Here is a 14,779-nt window from a genome sequence, read left to right on the forward strand (position 1 = left end):
GTTTTTCTGTGCTGGTACAGTAAAAGGGTTCACCTGCTATATATATAAGGTACTCCAATGGAATTAGTAAAAACTAAGCTGAGTGAGGAACTGAAACTAGAGCAGTAGGCAGGGAGCAGCTAAGGCCCTGCCAAGTGGGGCTTGGTAGTAACTCAGCAGAGAATTTGGAAACTTGATGAATCTTCATCTTCACAACTTAAAACATCTACTTAGTGTAAGATACATGCTAAGATTTGTAAGAAAAATAAAATTTTCAAGGCAAATGTCACTAGTCATGGTCTGGCAACAGCTCTTCTCTAATGATAGAGGGGATATATTACTTTGGATGTAATTTACATTTAGTTATAACTTAAGAAAAACAAAATGAGATACAACCCATACTGAGAACTTCATCATATATGAAACGAATCACCAGTCCAGGTTCGATGCAGGATACTGGATGCTTGGGGCTGGTGCACTGGGACGACCCAGAGGGATGGTACGGGGAGAGAGGAGGGAGGGGGGTTCGGGATGGGGAGCACGTGTGCATCCATGGCGGATTCATGTTGATGTATGGCAAAACGAATACAATATTGTAAAGTAATTAGCCTCCAATTAAAATAAATAAATTTATATTAAAACATAAATAAATAAAAATAAACATAATTTTTAAAAAATGAATCAATATATTTTTTTAAAAATGAATCAATATATCACATATATTCTCCAATAAGTGACTAAGTTAAACATATCCTCCCCAGGAGGGAAAAAAAAACTTAAGGAGAGAATCGGTATAATGAGTTCTACTCACAGCAAAAGCTGAGGACTACATATCTTTTTGGAAAAGAGGTAGGATCTGAAGTATATAATGTGCCTTTTCTGCTGGTTCATGCATTCCACTTCTTTTTTCCAAGATTGTGTTCAGAATGAAACAGTGAAACCCAACCACATTTCTGATGCCTAAAGGAAACAGAACAAACATCTTTGATGCCCTAGAAATTTCAATCCTGGGGTCAAAGTCTTCACTTTGTAAACTAATCTCAGAGAAATTCTAGCCTCTGAATTATTCATTTGTACAAAGATAAATCTTCCACCACTAAGCATATATTTTAAAGTACAGGAATAAATCATGAAATTTTGGGTCTGCAAAGACGTGGCAGAGAGGGGAGGGATGAGAAAGAGCTAAACTTTGATGAAACGACTTCTGAAATGTGATCTTCTGTTGGAGGAAAGTTATATGCAACAAGATTTAGTGCAGCAGTTCCTCTGGCCTCAAAATCACTTTTCTTTTTTTTTTCTTCTGGAAAAAGGTAATGTAGGATCCAATATATAAAAGTACCAAGCACAAACTCTGGTGGCAGGAGGTTGGATATCCTGGAACATGGCCCCCCAAAAGTTTATTTACTTCTCTTTTCAAGCTCCAAGAACAATCCTATGTTAATCCTGGAGACGTTTCTCCAGAATGCTCCAGAACTACAAATATACTGCAAAAATAACTGAACACATTGAAGGGAAAAAAGGAAAAACAGGTCTATCACTCACTGTTATAACTTCTCTAAAGCTCATTTTTCTTCTCTTCTTTAAATCATACCAATTTCAAAAAATTGATGTATATAAATATGCTAATTTTAAAAGGATCCCATAGCCAGAATAAGAAAGACTTTAATTTTTATTATAGTCTTCCAGTGATATGATTTTCCCACTTTATACATGTATAGTGTTTGTTCATAGTATTTTTTCTAAAATTAATATACGAACATATAGATAGTAATATAAGTTGCCTTGAATCATTATCCCCTCCCCAAATCATAAATGCAAATTTCAAAAGAGGTACCAAACGACAAAATTATCTCACTAAAATTTATCTTCATTTTACCTGTTATCAATTTTTACTGATGGAGAAATGATTAATAAGCACAATTTTCAGTGGCAAGACTCAATGATATAGATATATAATGCCTCCCAATAGACTATCTTCTTATTTCATATTCCCTGGTAGTCACAAGTAAAAATTATGCAACGAGGTAGTAAAATCTAGAAATAGAATTGTCTCTTGTGCACGCTGTTAATAGGGTATGTAACAACATGGGTGGAAGTAATTTGGCATTGTATATCTTTTTCATCTTGGAGTCCCTGCAGGATCATTTTAAACTTTTAAAGCTCCATTTTATTTTTACTGTGCTTCTTAGAGAATACATAATAAGGTAAGAATTATATGTCTATTGTAACTTCATAAATGAGAAGGTAAAAGCTCATATATCACAGACACTCAAGGGAGGGCTTCAGAGCTTCTTTCATTAATGAAATAGGAAGCCTCATCAGAATTAAGATATAATAAAACATAGTTTCAGCACCTTAAAAATATTATAATAGATTCTGATCTAATATTTTAGACAGCCTGGTATATGTCCCTGAATATCAACTGACCAATTTTATCATAGTAATACAATCTTTACTTTCATGTATGCATATAGACAACCAGAATTGAACTACTAAGCTCCTTTGTAGCTAGTCATGACCAAGGAGAGCCAGGGAGAATAGGCCAGAGAACTGCAAGCAGCTTCTTGGAATTTTCTTTTAAAGAAAACCCCAAGATAATCAGATTAATAAGAAAACTGAAGATTTGAGCAACCCTATAAAAGAATACACAGAACACTGCATCCAACCACAGAAGAATACACAGTCTTCTCAAATGGTCATGGAACATTCTGCAGGATAAATCACATGGGAAGTTTTAAAACATTTAATACTGAAATGCCAAGTATCTCTTCTATCCGCAGTGGAATAAAACTAGAAATCAATAGCAGAAAGAAAACTGAAAAATTCACAAATATATGGAATCTAAACAATATCCTCTTGAACTCCCAATGAGTCAAAAAGGAAATCACAAGGGAAATTAGAACCTACCTTGAGACAAATGAAAATTTAAATGGGATGCAACAACAGCAGTACTAAGAGGGAAGCTGATAGCAGTAAATGACTACATTAAAATAGAAGAAAGATATCAAATCAACAACCTAACTTTGTATCTCAAGACACTAGAAAAAAAAAAATAACTAGACCCAAAATAAGCTGAGGAAAGAAATAATAAAGATTAGACCAGAAATTAATGAAATATAGAACAGGAAAATATCAATAAAACTAAGAGCTGGATTTTTGAAAAGATAAGCAAAAATTGAAAAACTGTTACAAAACTTAATACCAAACTTTCTCAAACTCTTTCAAAAAATGAAAAGACGACACTTCCAAATTCAAATGAAAGAGTTAAGTATTTGTCTGAGTGAAAATAAATCCAGACAAAGATACTACTGAAGAAAACTACAGATCAATATCACTAATAAATCATCAAGAATTACTAGCGAACTGATTTCAACAATACATCAAAAGGATTTACATCATGACCAAGTGTGTTTTTCCCTGAAACACGAGAATGGTTCAATACATGAAAATCAGTCAGTGTAATACACCACATTTACAGAATGAAGGACATAAACCACATGACCACCTCAATTAAGAGAGAAAGAAAATTTATTTTGTTAACACTCTTTCATGATAAAATCTCAGCAAACTAGAAATAGAAGGAAATTATCTAAATAGAATAAAAGCCATATGTGAAAAGATCATAGCTAACATCAGTCAGCTCTGATTCCCGGCTTCCACGTATATGGATTACTGAATACCCTCTTGTCTCTGGACCTTCTGACTCATTTCTGCCTCCCTCCAATCCATCTTTCACAGACTTGTCTGAGTATATCCATCACACACAAAGTTACTGTGCCCAGTAATCTTTATGAACCCCTTCAAAACGTAACTCTCATTCCTCTCCAGACCCACCTCATTCTGTTTTTTCTCATGCAACCATTGTGTTGGAATGTCCAACTCCAGTGGAGTGAAAGAGAGTTCACTCTGTCATGAATTCTCCATACTTTTGCCCAACTCAGAGATGTTACCCATGCTGTTCTAAGTGGAATTATTATCTCTACTTTTCTTCTCAGCCAGTGCCAAGCCAATCTTTCGACATGTATGAAAATGTCAGCCCCAATTTCAAACCTTGTCCAGGCCCAGGGAGAATAATTCACTTTTGCCCTGGATTCCCTCCATTTATTTTTCATAACACGTAACACAAGAGATTATAATTAATTATAATTATATAATTATAATTGATCTTTTTCCATCAATGTCTAGTCACTTATTCTGTTAACAAAGAATGGTACCATAACCGAAACATCCCACTACTATGCAAATGGCAGTGAGTAAGATAGGACCAATTCCTGTCTTCAGAGAGCTGACATTTTAATGGAGGAGATGGGTACACACACACACACACACACACGTACAAATGTACATATGTGTGCATATATCACACATACACATACGTGTGTGTGTGTGTGTGTGCGTGTGTGTGTGTATTCAGCTCTGAAAAGTATTATGAAAAAAAAAAAGTCAGCTAAACTGAGAAGTTAAAGAGTGACTGCACGGGAACAAAAAGGGAATTTATTTCAGATAGCTTGGTCAGAAAAGTTCCTCAAAGAAGGTGTACTACTGCAGGGATATGAATGAAGTGAGAGAAGATCTGAGGGAAGAGTGGTCCATGCAAAAGGGACAAGAGGACATCATGAGCAGAAAATATCCTGTATGTCTGAGTAAGAAGCAAGCATGGCTTTTCATAGACGAGAGTTCCAGAATGTCATGAGAAGACACATGAAAGGAGGGCTTGCAGTGGGTACAGAGTTTAGACTTTATCCCAAGCAGGATAAGAAGTCACTAGAGGGCTTGAGAAAGAAATAACATGTTGTGATTTTTTGGTTTTTCATTGTTATTGTTTGTTTTGTTTTTAAATCTCTCTGCCTATAATGGAGAAAACTGACTGTGTGCATACAGGAAGATGAGGGAGGGAAGGGGTTGTTTATGATTCAATGAATGTGCAATGAAAAAACTGTGTCCGCTATTTGACAAATCCAAAAGGAGACCATGATGAGGACAATAAACATAAGCAATTTAAGGTAAAAATAAAGCTACCTTTATTTTAGACTGCAATTGAACACTACAAATCCTTTGAATACAATGTTATTTTAACTCAAAAACACCTATTCCTAGAGTTACTATGTATTTCAAATAAAAAAGAATTTTTAAACTTCCTCAGTTGAAAATATCTTCAGCTTTAAAGGGAAAGGATTCAAAGGTAAATGGAAACATGCCATCTGTCATAAATATAAATAAATTGACAAAACTTCTGATCCTTTAGTTTCACTGTCATGTCTCCCTTAATTTCTTTTCCTCCCTGTCTCCTCTTGTCTCCTTTTTTATATTCCTTCTTTCCCTTTTCTTTTTCCCTACTTCACTCCTTCCTGTTTGCCTTTTTATTTCCATTCATCTTCCTTTATTTCTCAATGTATCTTGGCAATCAGGTGCCTGCAATTGCAGAAAAAGAATCTACACATCATTTCTATACATTTAAAGAATTTCATGCTGTGCTTCCCTGGCCAAAGATAAGATGAAAACAGCATGAACTTTGTCATAGGCTGGAATTATAAAAAACTTATTGTGAAGAGTGGTTAACCATTGGGGGTAAAATGAGTTACTACACAATAAATGCAGCTAGGAAACAAAATAAGTTTGTGGAGACTGAGGACTGAAAATATGTATCTTTTTAGATAAAAATTTGGGATTTGGTGACTTTAGCAGTGTGGCATATGGTTTCATTTATTTTCAGGACATCAAAAGTTCATGGATGTTTATGATAATACCTCTGATTTTAAAAGGTTACTTTCATTTTAAATTCTAGTTTATATAAAAATCTATTTATTGAATAAGCAAGATATACAAAATAATGCCAACCCTTTTAAGCAGTTAATCCTACTATCAAGAATGTATCAAAAAGAAAAACAAAGATGACGAGGGGATGATTTCACCAACAGATTTTTTGTTTGTTTTTTTTCCCTGAAATAGATCACAGATGACAAATAGGTTACTTTAGCTATTGTAACAAAGTATGGCAGTTAAATCCACCTGAATATAGCCTAATTCTAAAGGTTCTCAGCTAATAAAACCTATCTTTTGTTAACTCACTTGTCAACCTATTACAACAAATATGCTTTGCAAATTAAAAACATCATCTAGGGGCTTTCAATGTTGCTTAGGGAATTATTCATCATCAATTGTTCATATAACAAATAGAATTCCATTGAGTTATTTTCTCCCCCAATGACATATTATTAGTACCTAAGAGAGCATGGAAGTACCCTGCCTAACTCATATTTACAGATAATTATACTCTGTTCCAAAGAAAGTCCATGCTTTCTGAAGAATAACATAAAGAAGCTAACTCCTCATTCATTTAGAAATTTGTTTCCTCTATGCTTTACAGCAAAGAACACTGCAAGAGTAGTCTCTGGGCATCTTTTCCTTTACGAAAGCCCAAAGCTTTCAAAGAGAGCATAATATAATAAACAGCCATGGTTTAAATACTCTGGGTGAAATAAAAGGTATTTCTATTCATTTCATCACTTCTTCTGGACTCCGTTTTTTGAGTAAGACCTCTTACTGAGTTAGCACCTAATTGAGGCTTGGCCAGAGGAGATATGAATAACACATTGTCAAAATCTATTAACAGGCTACTAAAGACAAGACCCAATAACTGCATATGTTACCATTTCAGTAAATTAGCAATTTAATTCAAAAAATAAAGAGCATGTTTTTTCAATATTTATAACACAAAGGATATAAAGGTGGAAACAAAAATACAAATAAGTATTAGTGACCTAAAATTAATTGGGCAAAAAGCTACAAAGCTCAATTCCAATTCCCTTAACATTTTACTCTTAATTTACAGAGAAGCAGCACAGTGTTTTATTATCAAAAAGACCACATAAACTTTTTAAAAAATCTATTATAACTTGACTGGATGAGTCACTTTCTGCAGATTTACCATCCTCGAAAGAATAGTCTCTCCAAATAAAGTGAGCTCAAGGAGAAGAGACATTTCCATTGTCATATGATAGAAGCTCTACGTGTGTCACAGCAATTACTTCAGGGGGAGTGTCCGATGTTCAAGGAGAATGACAGACTAGAAGGAAATACAAGACTCAAGCACAGATGAAATGATGGCAAAGAAAGAACCACCATGGTGCGTAATGAACAATGCTGCAACTATTCATTACGCCTCTTCTCCAGCTGATCATTAAGCTTTCAGCACTGTTTATGCAACAGAAAAGGAAATGTTGACTCAAGATTTCATACACTTACTATTCACACAATGAAGAAACCATGAAGAGTATAATCTACAATTACAGTACCTGCTGAAACTAGATCACTGTCAGTGAACCTGGTTATTAGTTGTTGTAAGTGCTGTCAAATGCACTACAACTTCTGAATTTGGGATCTGCCTGGCAATGACTGCTCAAGATACAAACTTGAAAGCCCATGAAATTAAAAATTAAATAAAATCAGTTAAATAACATCAATTCAAATGAAAGATTCCAAATATTGGTTTTATCTCTAAGACCTAATGACAGAATAAGTCAGTCTTTTTATTTCATGATTTAAAGGATTTTAGAAAGTCAAATTAATTTGTCATGACTTTTAACCATCTTCACCATGAAACACTGGGCTTCCCTGGTGACTCCGATGGTAGAGTCTGCCTGCAATGCAGGAGTGAAAGTGAAAGTTGCTCAGTCATGTCCCACTCTTTGTGACCCCATGGACTGCACAGTCCATGGAATTCTTCAGTCCAGATTACCACAGTGGGTAGCCATTCTCATCTCCAGAGGATCTTCCCAGCCCAGGGATCGAACCACATTGCAGGCGGATTCTTTACCAGTTGAGGCACCAGTGAAGCCCAAAAATACTGGAGTCTGTACCCTAGCAATGCAGGAGACCCGGATTCAATCCCTGGATTGGGAAGATCCCCTGGAGAAGGAAATGACAATCCACTTTAGAATTCTTGCCTGGAGAATTCCATGGACAGAGGAGCCTGGTGGGGTCCATGGGGTTGTAAAGAGTAGGACATGACTGACAGTTTTTCACTTTCACTTCACCATGCAATATTATAGAACTAAGTGACTCACTGTTTGTTGAATGGACAAAATAATGAGTATGCCAACCTCGTTTCTATCAGTGGTTTGGCACATAGAAGCTACTCAGTACAGTAAAAATGCACTGAATGAATGAACCTAATAGCTTATCTTCAATAACCTGCTAGGAATATACCCTGATCCTGTAGTAATGAAAGCAGTACTTTGCAAAATTACAAACTGAAAATTGAGTGTTAAGTGTATGCTGCATAGAATACATTGGAAACAATTACCCATATGGCATTGTGGAAGAAATTTGAATTATCAAAATTACTGAATCCTGTGTGTATCACTTAATCACCTCAACTAGTGAACACTGAGAATATCTCCTTAAATTCAATTTTCTAATCTATAAAATTGGAGTGTATCTACCTTGAAAAGCTGCTGTGAGGTTGGATTAAATGTGATTTAAGAAATTGTGGATTAGGGCTTCCCTGGTGGTCCAGTGGTTAAGAATTTGCCTTGCAATGCCAGAGATACTGGTTTGACCCCTGGTCCAGGAAGATCGCACATGCCAAGGAGCCACTAAGCCTGTGTACCACAACTACTGAGCCAGCAATCTAGAGCTGGTGAGCCGCAACTTCTGAGCCCACTTGCTTCCACCACTGAAGCCTGCATGCCTAGAGCCTGTGCTCCACAACAAGACAAGTGACCACAATGAGAACCCCGCATACCACAACGAAGAGTAGCCCCCACTCACCGCAATTAGAGAAAAGCCCGAGTGTGACACCGAAGACCCACCACAGCCAAAAATACAAGAAATAAATCAATCTTTAAAAAAAATCATGGATCTGAGAAGTTCCAGTATGAAGCCTGTCATGGTCATGAAGCGAACTTTTCCTTGTGCTAGCTTCCATCCATCCGTCCTAGTGATTTAATTCTCTTTCATTATGTCCAGAGTCACAACAAAAGACCCAAAAGATCACGACTTTGTAGACTGTTCCTTAAAGCAATCGAACATCCTACTTTTAAAACAACATTAAAAAATAAATGGATATACATCAATGTGATCTGTTCTGAGAAATAATTAATGCTTTTTTGCATTGTTTCTGCCTAAAGACAATTGAAATACGACAGGAGGATCGTATAATCTTCGGAATACATTTCAAAGGGATGACACATGAGTAAATATCACATCAGAGCTAATTCAAAGCAATATATTGTGCCAAATAACTTTATCTTTGAAAGTAAATTCAGAACTAATTTTGAAAGAATGTGAAGAACCTTTTACCACCTATGTCAAGCAGGAGTTTACAAGCACTTTTCTGAACTATTAGGACTTTGAGTCTTTTAAGAGAGTTGTAAAGGTTTCCTTTTTATTATCTTTCTTGAAGAATGAAATGCAAAAACTTTACTCTCTGAACTTCTAGAACTACAGTCCCTCTAGAAACTAATATCTCCTGAAACACCATCTCCTCTTCTAGGGTTAATGGGCAATTAAGTTCTTAGGGAAAAAGAAGAGTAGGAGGAGTTTTTGTTGCTGTTGCATTTTATTTACGTTTTCAGAGTTTTCAGAATGAAAAGGATGTAGGGGTAGAAATGCGAGAGAGGGTGGGGTCATGGATGTATCACAAGACAGGACATGCAGAGAGGAGAGCCTGGAAAATGGAACACTAATCCTCAGACCCGTTTCCAAGAAGAGATTGGAAACAAGAGCAAAGATAAGTGGACCAAAGGACGTCTGCCAGGAGCATCCTTTACCAATCCAGGGACTTCAAAAAGACCTACTGTTGTATAATAAAGACTTTGACTGGTCTTTGTCTCTGCTTCCTGGGAAGGAGAATATAATCTTTGGAATTTTCCAAGTACAGTAAGTATCTTTATTATTTAGAGCCCCTTGTATCACACCTGAGATTATACTAACGTGATGAGATGACTCAGGATGGGCTGCTCAACAAAAAGCCAAACTCATGATTAGAGAGTTGGGATTTTAAAACAGCCTGACCTTCAAGGAAAGAAGAGATGAGGAATGTTGGAGATTGTGTTCGATCTTGAGGTCTATATGCAATCAATCATACCCATGTAATGAAACCGCAATTTAAAAAGCTGGGACACCAAAGCTCGCTGGTGCTTCCTGATTGGTGAATGACGCACTGATGTTCAGGACGGTGTTGAGCTCTGATCCTCCAAAGAGAGGGGATGGAAGTTCTGTGTTTATGAGATGACCCTCATAAACCTTTCTCTACATGTCTCCTCACTGGGCTGCTCCTGAGTTCTATCTTTTATAATAAAAGTGTAATCATAAGTATAGCACTTTCCTGAGTTCTTTGAATTATTCTAGTAAATTATCAAGCTTGAATAGGGTCACAGGAGCCCCCAGATGTATAGCCATTTGGTCTGGAGTGAAAGTAATCCTATGGAGGACCATGTCCTTCAACTTGCAGGGTCCGTAAGAACTCCAGATGGTTAGTATCATAATTGAATAGAAGCATATCAGTTGGGTTTGAAACTGAACACATTCCCTGATCCGCAGGCCATCAGTGACCCTCCATACAGCACTCATGAGTCCTATTTGCAATAGCGCAGAAGGCAATGATGATGATCTGTGTCACACATGAGTTCATTTCAGCTGGACCACCCCACGTGGAACCACTCGACAAAGCTCCAAGACAACAGGCCCAGAGTCATGGGACTGGCAGTGGGTGGGTAGGAGCATGGAGACTGAGGTAAAATGGGGAAGTCTTTCATCTGCACTTGGGCTAACCTGAAAAAACTTAAAAACTTGATCTGGTTATTAGCAAAGCTTCTTTGCCAAATTTAGTATTTAAAATTTCTACAGTATTCCTGAAAGGGACCCAGTTAAAACACATAACTCATGGTCTGGACCACAAATCAGAATCACCTGGAGGACATCTACAAATTAGTAAATGTCTGGCCAGCTCAGTCCAGCCAGACTCTCGGGGAAATCAACTTAGGTGACTCTACAGGGCATGGGGTTCAGAACCACTGGCGAGAGTATAACAACAGTGAAAGCGCCCTGGGATCCTGGAGCTCCACTGAGCTCCTCAACGTGGCTTTACTCACGGGAATTGGATCGCTGTGGAAATATAATATGGGCAATTTCTTCCTAAGCTTGGGAAAGAAAAGCATGATAAAGAATCAGGCGCATGGCTTCATTATCCCTTAGAAGGGAGAAGCTTGGGCTCTACTGAGACACGATATAACATGGCCTTTGAGCATTTGGAAATGGAATCTAATCCAAGCACCCTGTTGTAGTTACAAATCTCACTATTCTACAACTGGATATACTGTAGCTTTTTTTTTTTTTTTTTTGGCTGCACCATGCTGCATCTTAGTTCCCTGACCAGGGATCGAACCCATGCCATCTTGCAGTAAAAGCATGGATTCTTAACCACTGGACTGCCAGGGAAGTCCCTACTACAACATCTATAGATGTCTCTCAAAAAATTATGATGTTTAATTCCTAGGAACATAATCAAGGTCCATTTGAGAGGAATCCAACTTTTTTCCAGATCAGTACTGCTGGAATTTTAGAAACTTTGAGGAGCTGAGCAGATGGGGAGTAAGGGTGTCTGTACACAAAGATAAATATTTTTTAGGATGTTATCCATGATTAGCTAAATTTTTCCAAAAGTGTTACAATATAGTGCACTCTGCTTTGTAGAAATGTCATTTTTTAAAAAGTAATGGAAATCCTAAGGGTTAGGGGAGCTTGTGTCATTTTTCTCTCTTAAGTTTTAAATATAGTAACAGTTGATTCTAAAAAAAAAAATTTTTAACTGTTGGTTAAATAAAAAGTACTCCCTTATTTCCCAAACCCATTCTCCAGACTGAATCATTGCTAACCATTTAGTGAATATCTTCTCAGGTCTTTTTCCAAAATATTAAGAATCATAGGAATTCCCTGGTGGCTCGGTGGTAAAGCACCCATTCGCCGATGCAGGAGTCACAGGTTCGATCCGTGATGCAGGAAGATTCCACCTGAGGTGCAGCAACGAAGCCCAGGCACCGCAATTATTGAGTCCGTGCTCCAGAAAGAGGCAGCTGCAGCTACTGAGCCCATATCACAATGACCGAAACCCACACTCCCTAGAGCCCGTGCTCTGCAAAAGGACAGGTCACCACAGTGAGAAGCCTGTGCACCACAAATGGAGAAAAAGCCTGGGTAGCAATGAAGACCCAGCACTGCCAAAAATTTCATTAATTTTTTTATGAAAACACACATAAAGAAAGAAGATTTTCAAACTGTTTACAGCAGGTGAAAATGAGTTTATATTTATAAAAATAGGATCATGTTAAAAATTGTTCTGTTTCTGTTGCTAATTGATGTAGTTCATCCCAATACCTAAAGATACACACACGTAAACATTTTAAATACAGAGGTCTACGCTGTGATTGCACCTGATGCTTATTCAGTCATCCCTCCCTTTGTGGACATTTAGGATCATTATGTTTTTGCTACAACATGTAATGCTGCAATGAAAATCTATCCCTGCTGGGTACATTTTTAAATGTAAGTTTCTGGACCAAACGGCATGTGAATTTCATTTAAATATTTGCTTATCTATTCCTTTGGCTGAGCCGGGTCTCAGTTGTGGCATGCAGGGTCTTGCAGATGTGGCATAGGAACTCCTAGTTGTGGCGTGTGGGATCTAGTTCCCTGACCAGGGATCAAACCTGGGCCCCCTTCATCGGGAGCGCAAAATCTTAGCCACTGGACCACCAGAGAAATCCCTGGTTTGTGAATTTTAAATATTAACTCCTAATTGTCATCAAAAAAAAAAAAAAGAATACCAGTTACATACGGCCTCATGTCTCTGGACCTCTTGGGGAGAAGTGTGATACTTATTAATCACTTCAGCAGTTCTCTGCTTACTTTTCTTATCAAGCTTTCAATGGAAAAGAAAAATGGAGAAGTATACTGTTCCTCTAATTTGCTTTATGCATTTATAATTTGAGAACTACACACACAATGCCTGATAAACCATGAGCTTTTATGTTTTAAAATACAGTAGTAAATTCTTTACAATGTATTTTTATATAGCTATTTAGTTCAAATAGTTTCATATCTCTTGACTAAAATCAATATTGAAATTGTTAAGCCCCTAATGCTGTTGGTCTCAACTCTGGCCTTGCATTGGAAGCATCTGAAAACTTAAGAGAACTGCCTGGGAAGGGGTTGGGGGTAGGGTGGAGGGGGTGGGATAGGAGGATGAAGTTTTAAATCAGAATCTCTGCATTCAAGGACTGGCACCAAAGACTGTGTGAAAAGCTCTCCAAAGGATGCTACCATGCCTTCAGAGTTATGCTGTAAATCTAAAAGGGCTCTAAAATATAAAATCAATTGATTTAAATAAATAGAAAGACTAAACTGAACATACATAGTCAGGTTGTCATTTCCTGTTATATTCCTAAACTTACATGATTTTTTAAATAATTTTTAATGTGGACTATTTTTAAATTCTTTATCAAATTTGTTACAGTACTGCTTCTGCTTTTTTATGTTTTTGTTTTTTGGAGGTGAGGCATGTGGGATCTTGGCTCCCCTACCAGGGATCTAACCTGCAACCCCTGCATTAGGAGGCGAGGTCTTAACCACTGGACCACCAGGGAAGTCCCCTCAACTTACATGATTTTATTTCACATTAATTAATAATGACTCAAGCAGCTCATTTGTAGCATATTAAGCTGATCCCAAGATACTTAATATTCACTTTTAGGAGCTGGAATTAGTCATCTTAACAAGAGTGTATTCATTTTTAGGAGAACACTTGACCCAACTTTAACTTCTAGTAGGTTTAGACTATGAATATTCTCCTTTATGTGAAAAATTAAAATTACAGGAGATAGGATATTAAGAATTCAGTTCATGGGCACAAGCAAGAGAAAGGAAAAGATAAACTGGCATTTGGCTCCTAGGCACTTCTTGATCAGCTTTGGAATGTGTTTTGGGCCAAACCCAGAATAAATAAATGTTATATGGTCGTGTGATTAAAAGAATTGCAAATGACCCCCAAACTTTCTACTAATTTATTTTTATCTCTGGCTAAGAGTAATAATAATAAGTCAACCATCAATTATAATCTCTTTGGTTAGTTTTATTTTGAAGTCTTAACATTAAACTATTGTGGCTGCCAGAAGCAGTGCTATAAAATCCAGAGCACATTAGATGCTTTGTGCATTTTATCTGATTAAGTTTCCACAATCCCTCTGCCAGATAAATATGTTTATCTCAATGTATACACTTACTAAGATTCAAAGCAGTTAAAACCTTGCCCAAGGCCACATGACATAGTGGCATAGCCAGGCTATACCTGAAGATTAAAGCTGAGACTACTATAATCTCAAGAACTCCACTCTTTCTGACACTCAACCTTGCTGACAATCCAGCTCTGTTTATTTATAAATTGAATTTGATCATTGATTTGGAGGGGAGTGGGGAGACAGACTTAGTTAACAGGATTGCCACAACAGAAGATTTAAAAACAACCTTTGTAAATCCAAAACAAGGTGAGTGGTTTAATTTAGACAAACACTTGTCACTAAAGTAAATCTCTTTTACTTGCTAAAATTAGCAGAATCCTTAAATGAAAATCTATTTAACTTTATAAAAAGCTCTCTATATAGGTCAAGACTCTACAGCAATAAATAAAACTAACCTGATATTCTCTCCACTAAAGTATCATTATGACCCTTTATTGTACAGACCTTTTTAAAGGATTCATAAAATAGGGGCAAATGATATTTGCATCCCACTATTACTGCTG

At 36.8% G+C, this 14,779-nt stretch overlaps 1 protein-coding gene and 1 long non-coding RNA gene across 8 annotated transcripts in view; one reads left to right on the forward strand and one right to left on the reverse strand.

Annotated features, from left to right (window-relative positions):
• The window catches only part of NRG3 (neuregulin 3), a 1,239,421-nt gene that overhangs the window by 1,168,389 nt on the left and 56,253 nt on the right, over window positions 1-14,779 (reverse strand). The window lies entirely within an intron of this gene.
• On the forward strand, window positions 9,631-12,145 carry LOC147342811 (uncharacterized). The gene is made up of 3 exons (XR_015157198.1): window positions 9,631-9,861; window positions 10,525-10,717; window positions 11,881-12,145. It is a non-coding gene; the product is annotated as an uncharacterized LOC147342811 (long non-coding RNA).

Source organism: Bos grunniens, chromosome 28 (assembly GCF_055505025.1).
Source record: "Bos grunniens cultivar Pamir isolate PY7600 chromosome 28, Bosgru_T2T1.0, whole genome shotgun sequence".
Classification (NCBI taxonomy): Eukaryota; Metazoa; Chordata; class Mammalia; order Artiodactyla; family Bovidae; genus Bos; species Bos grunniens.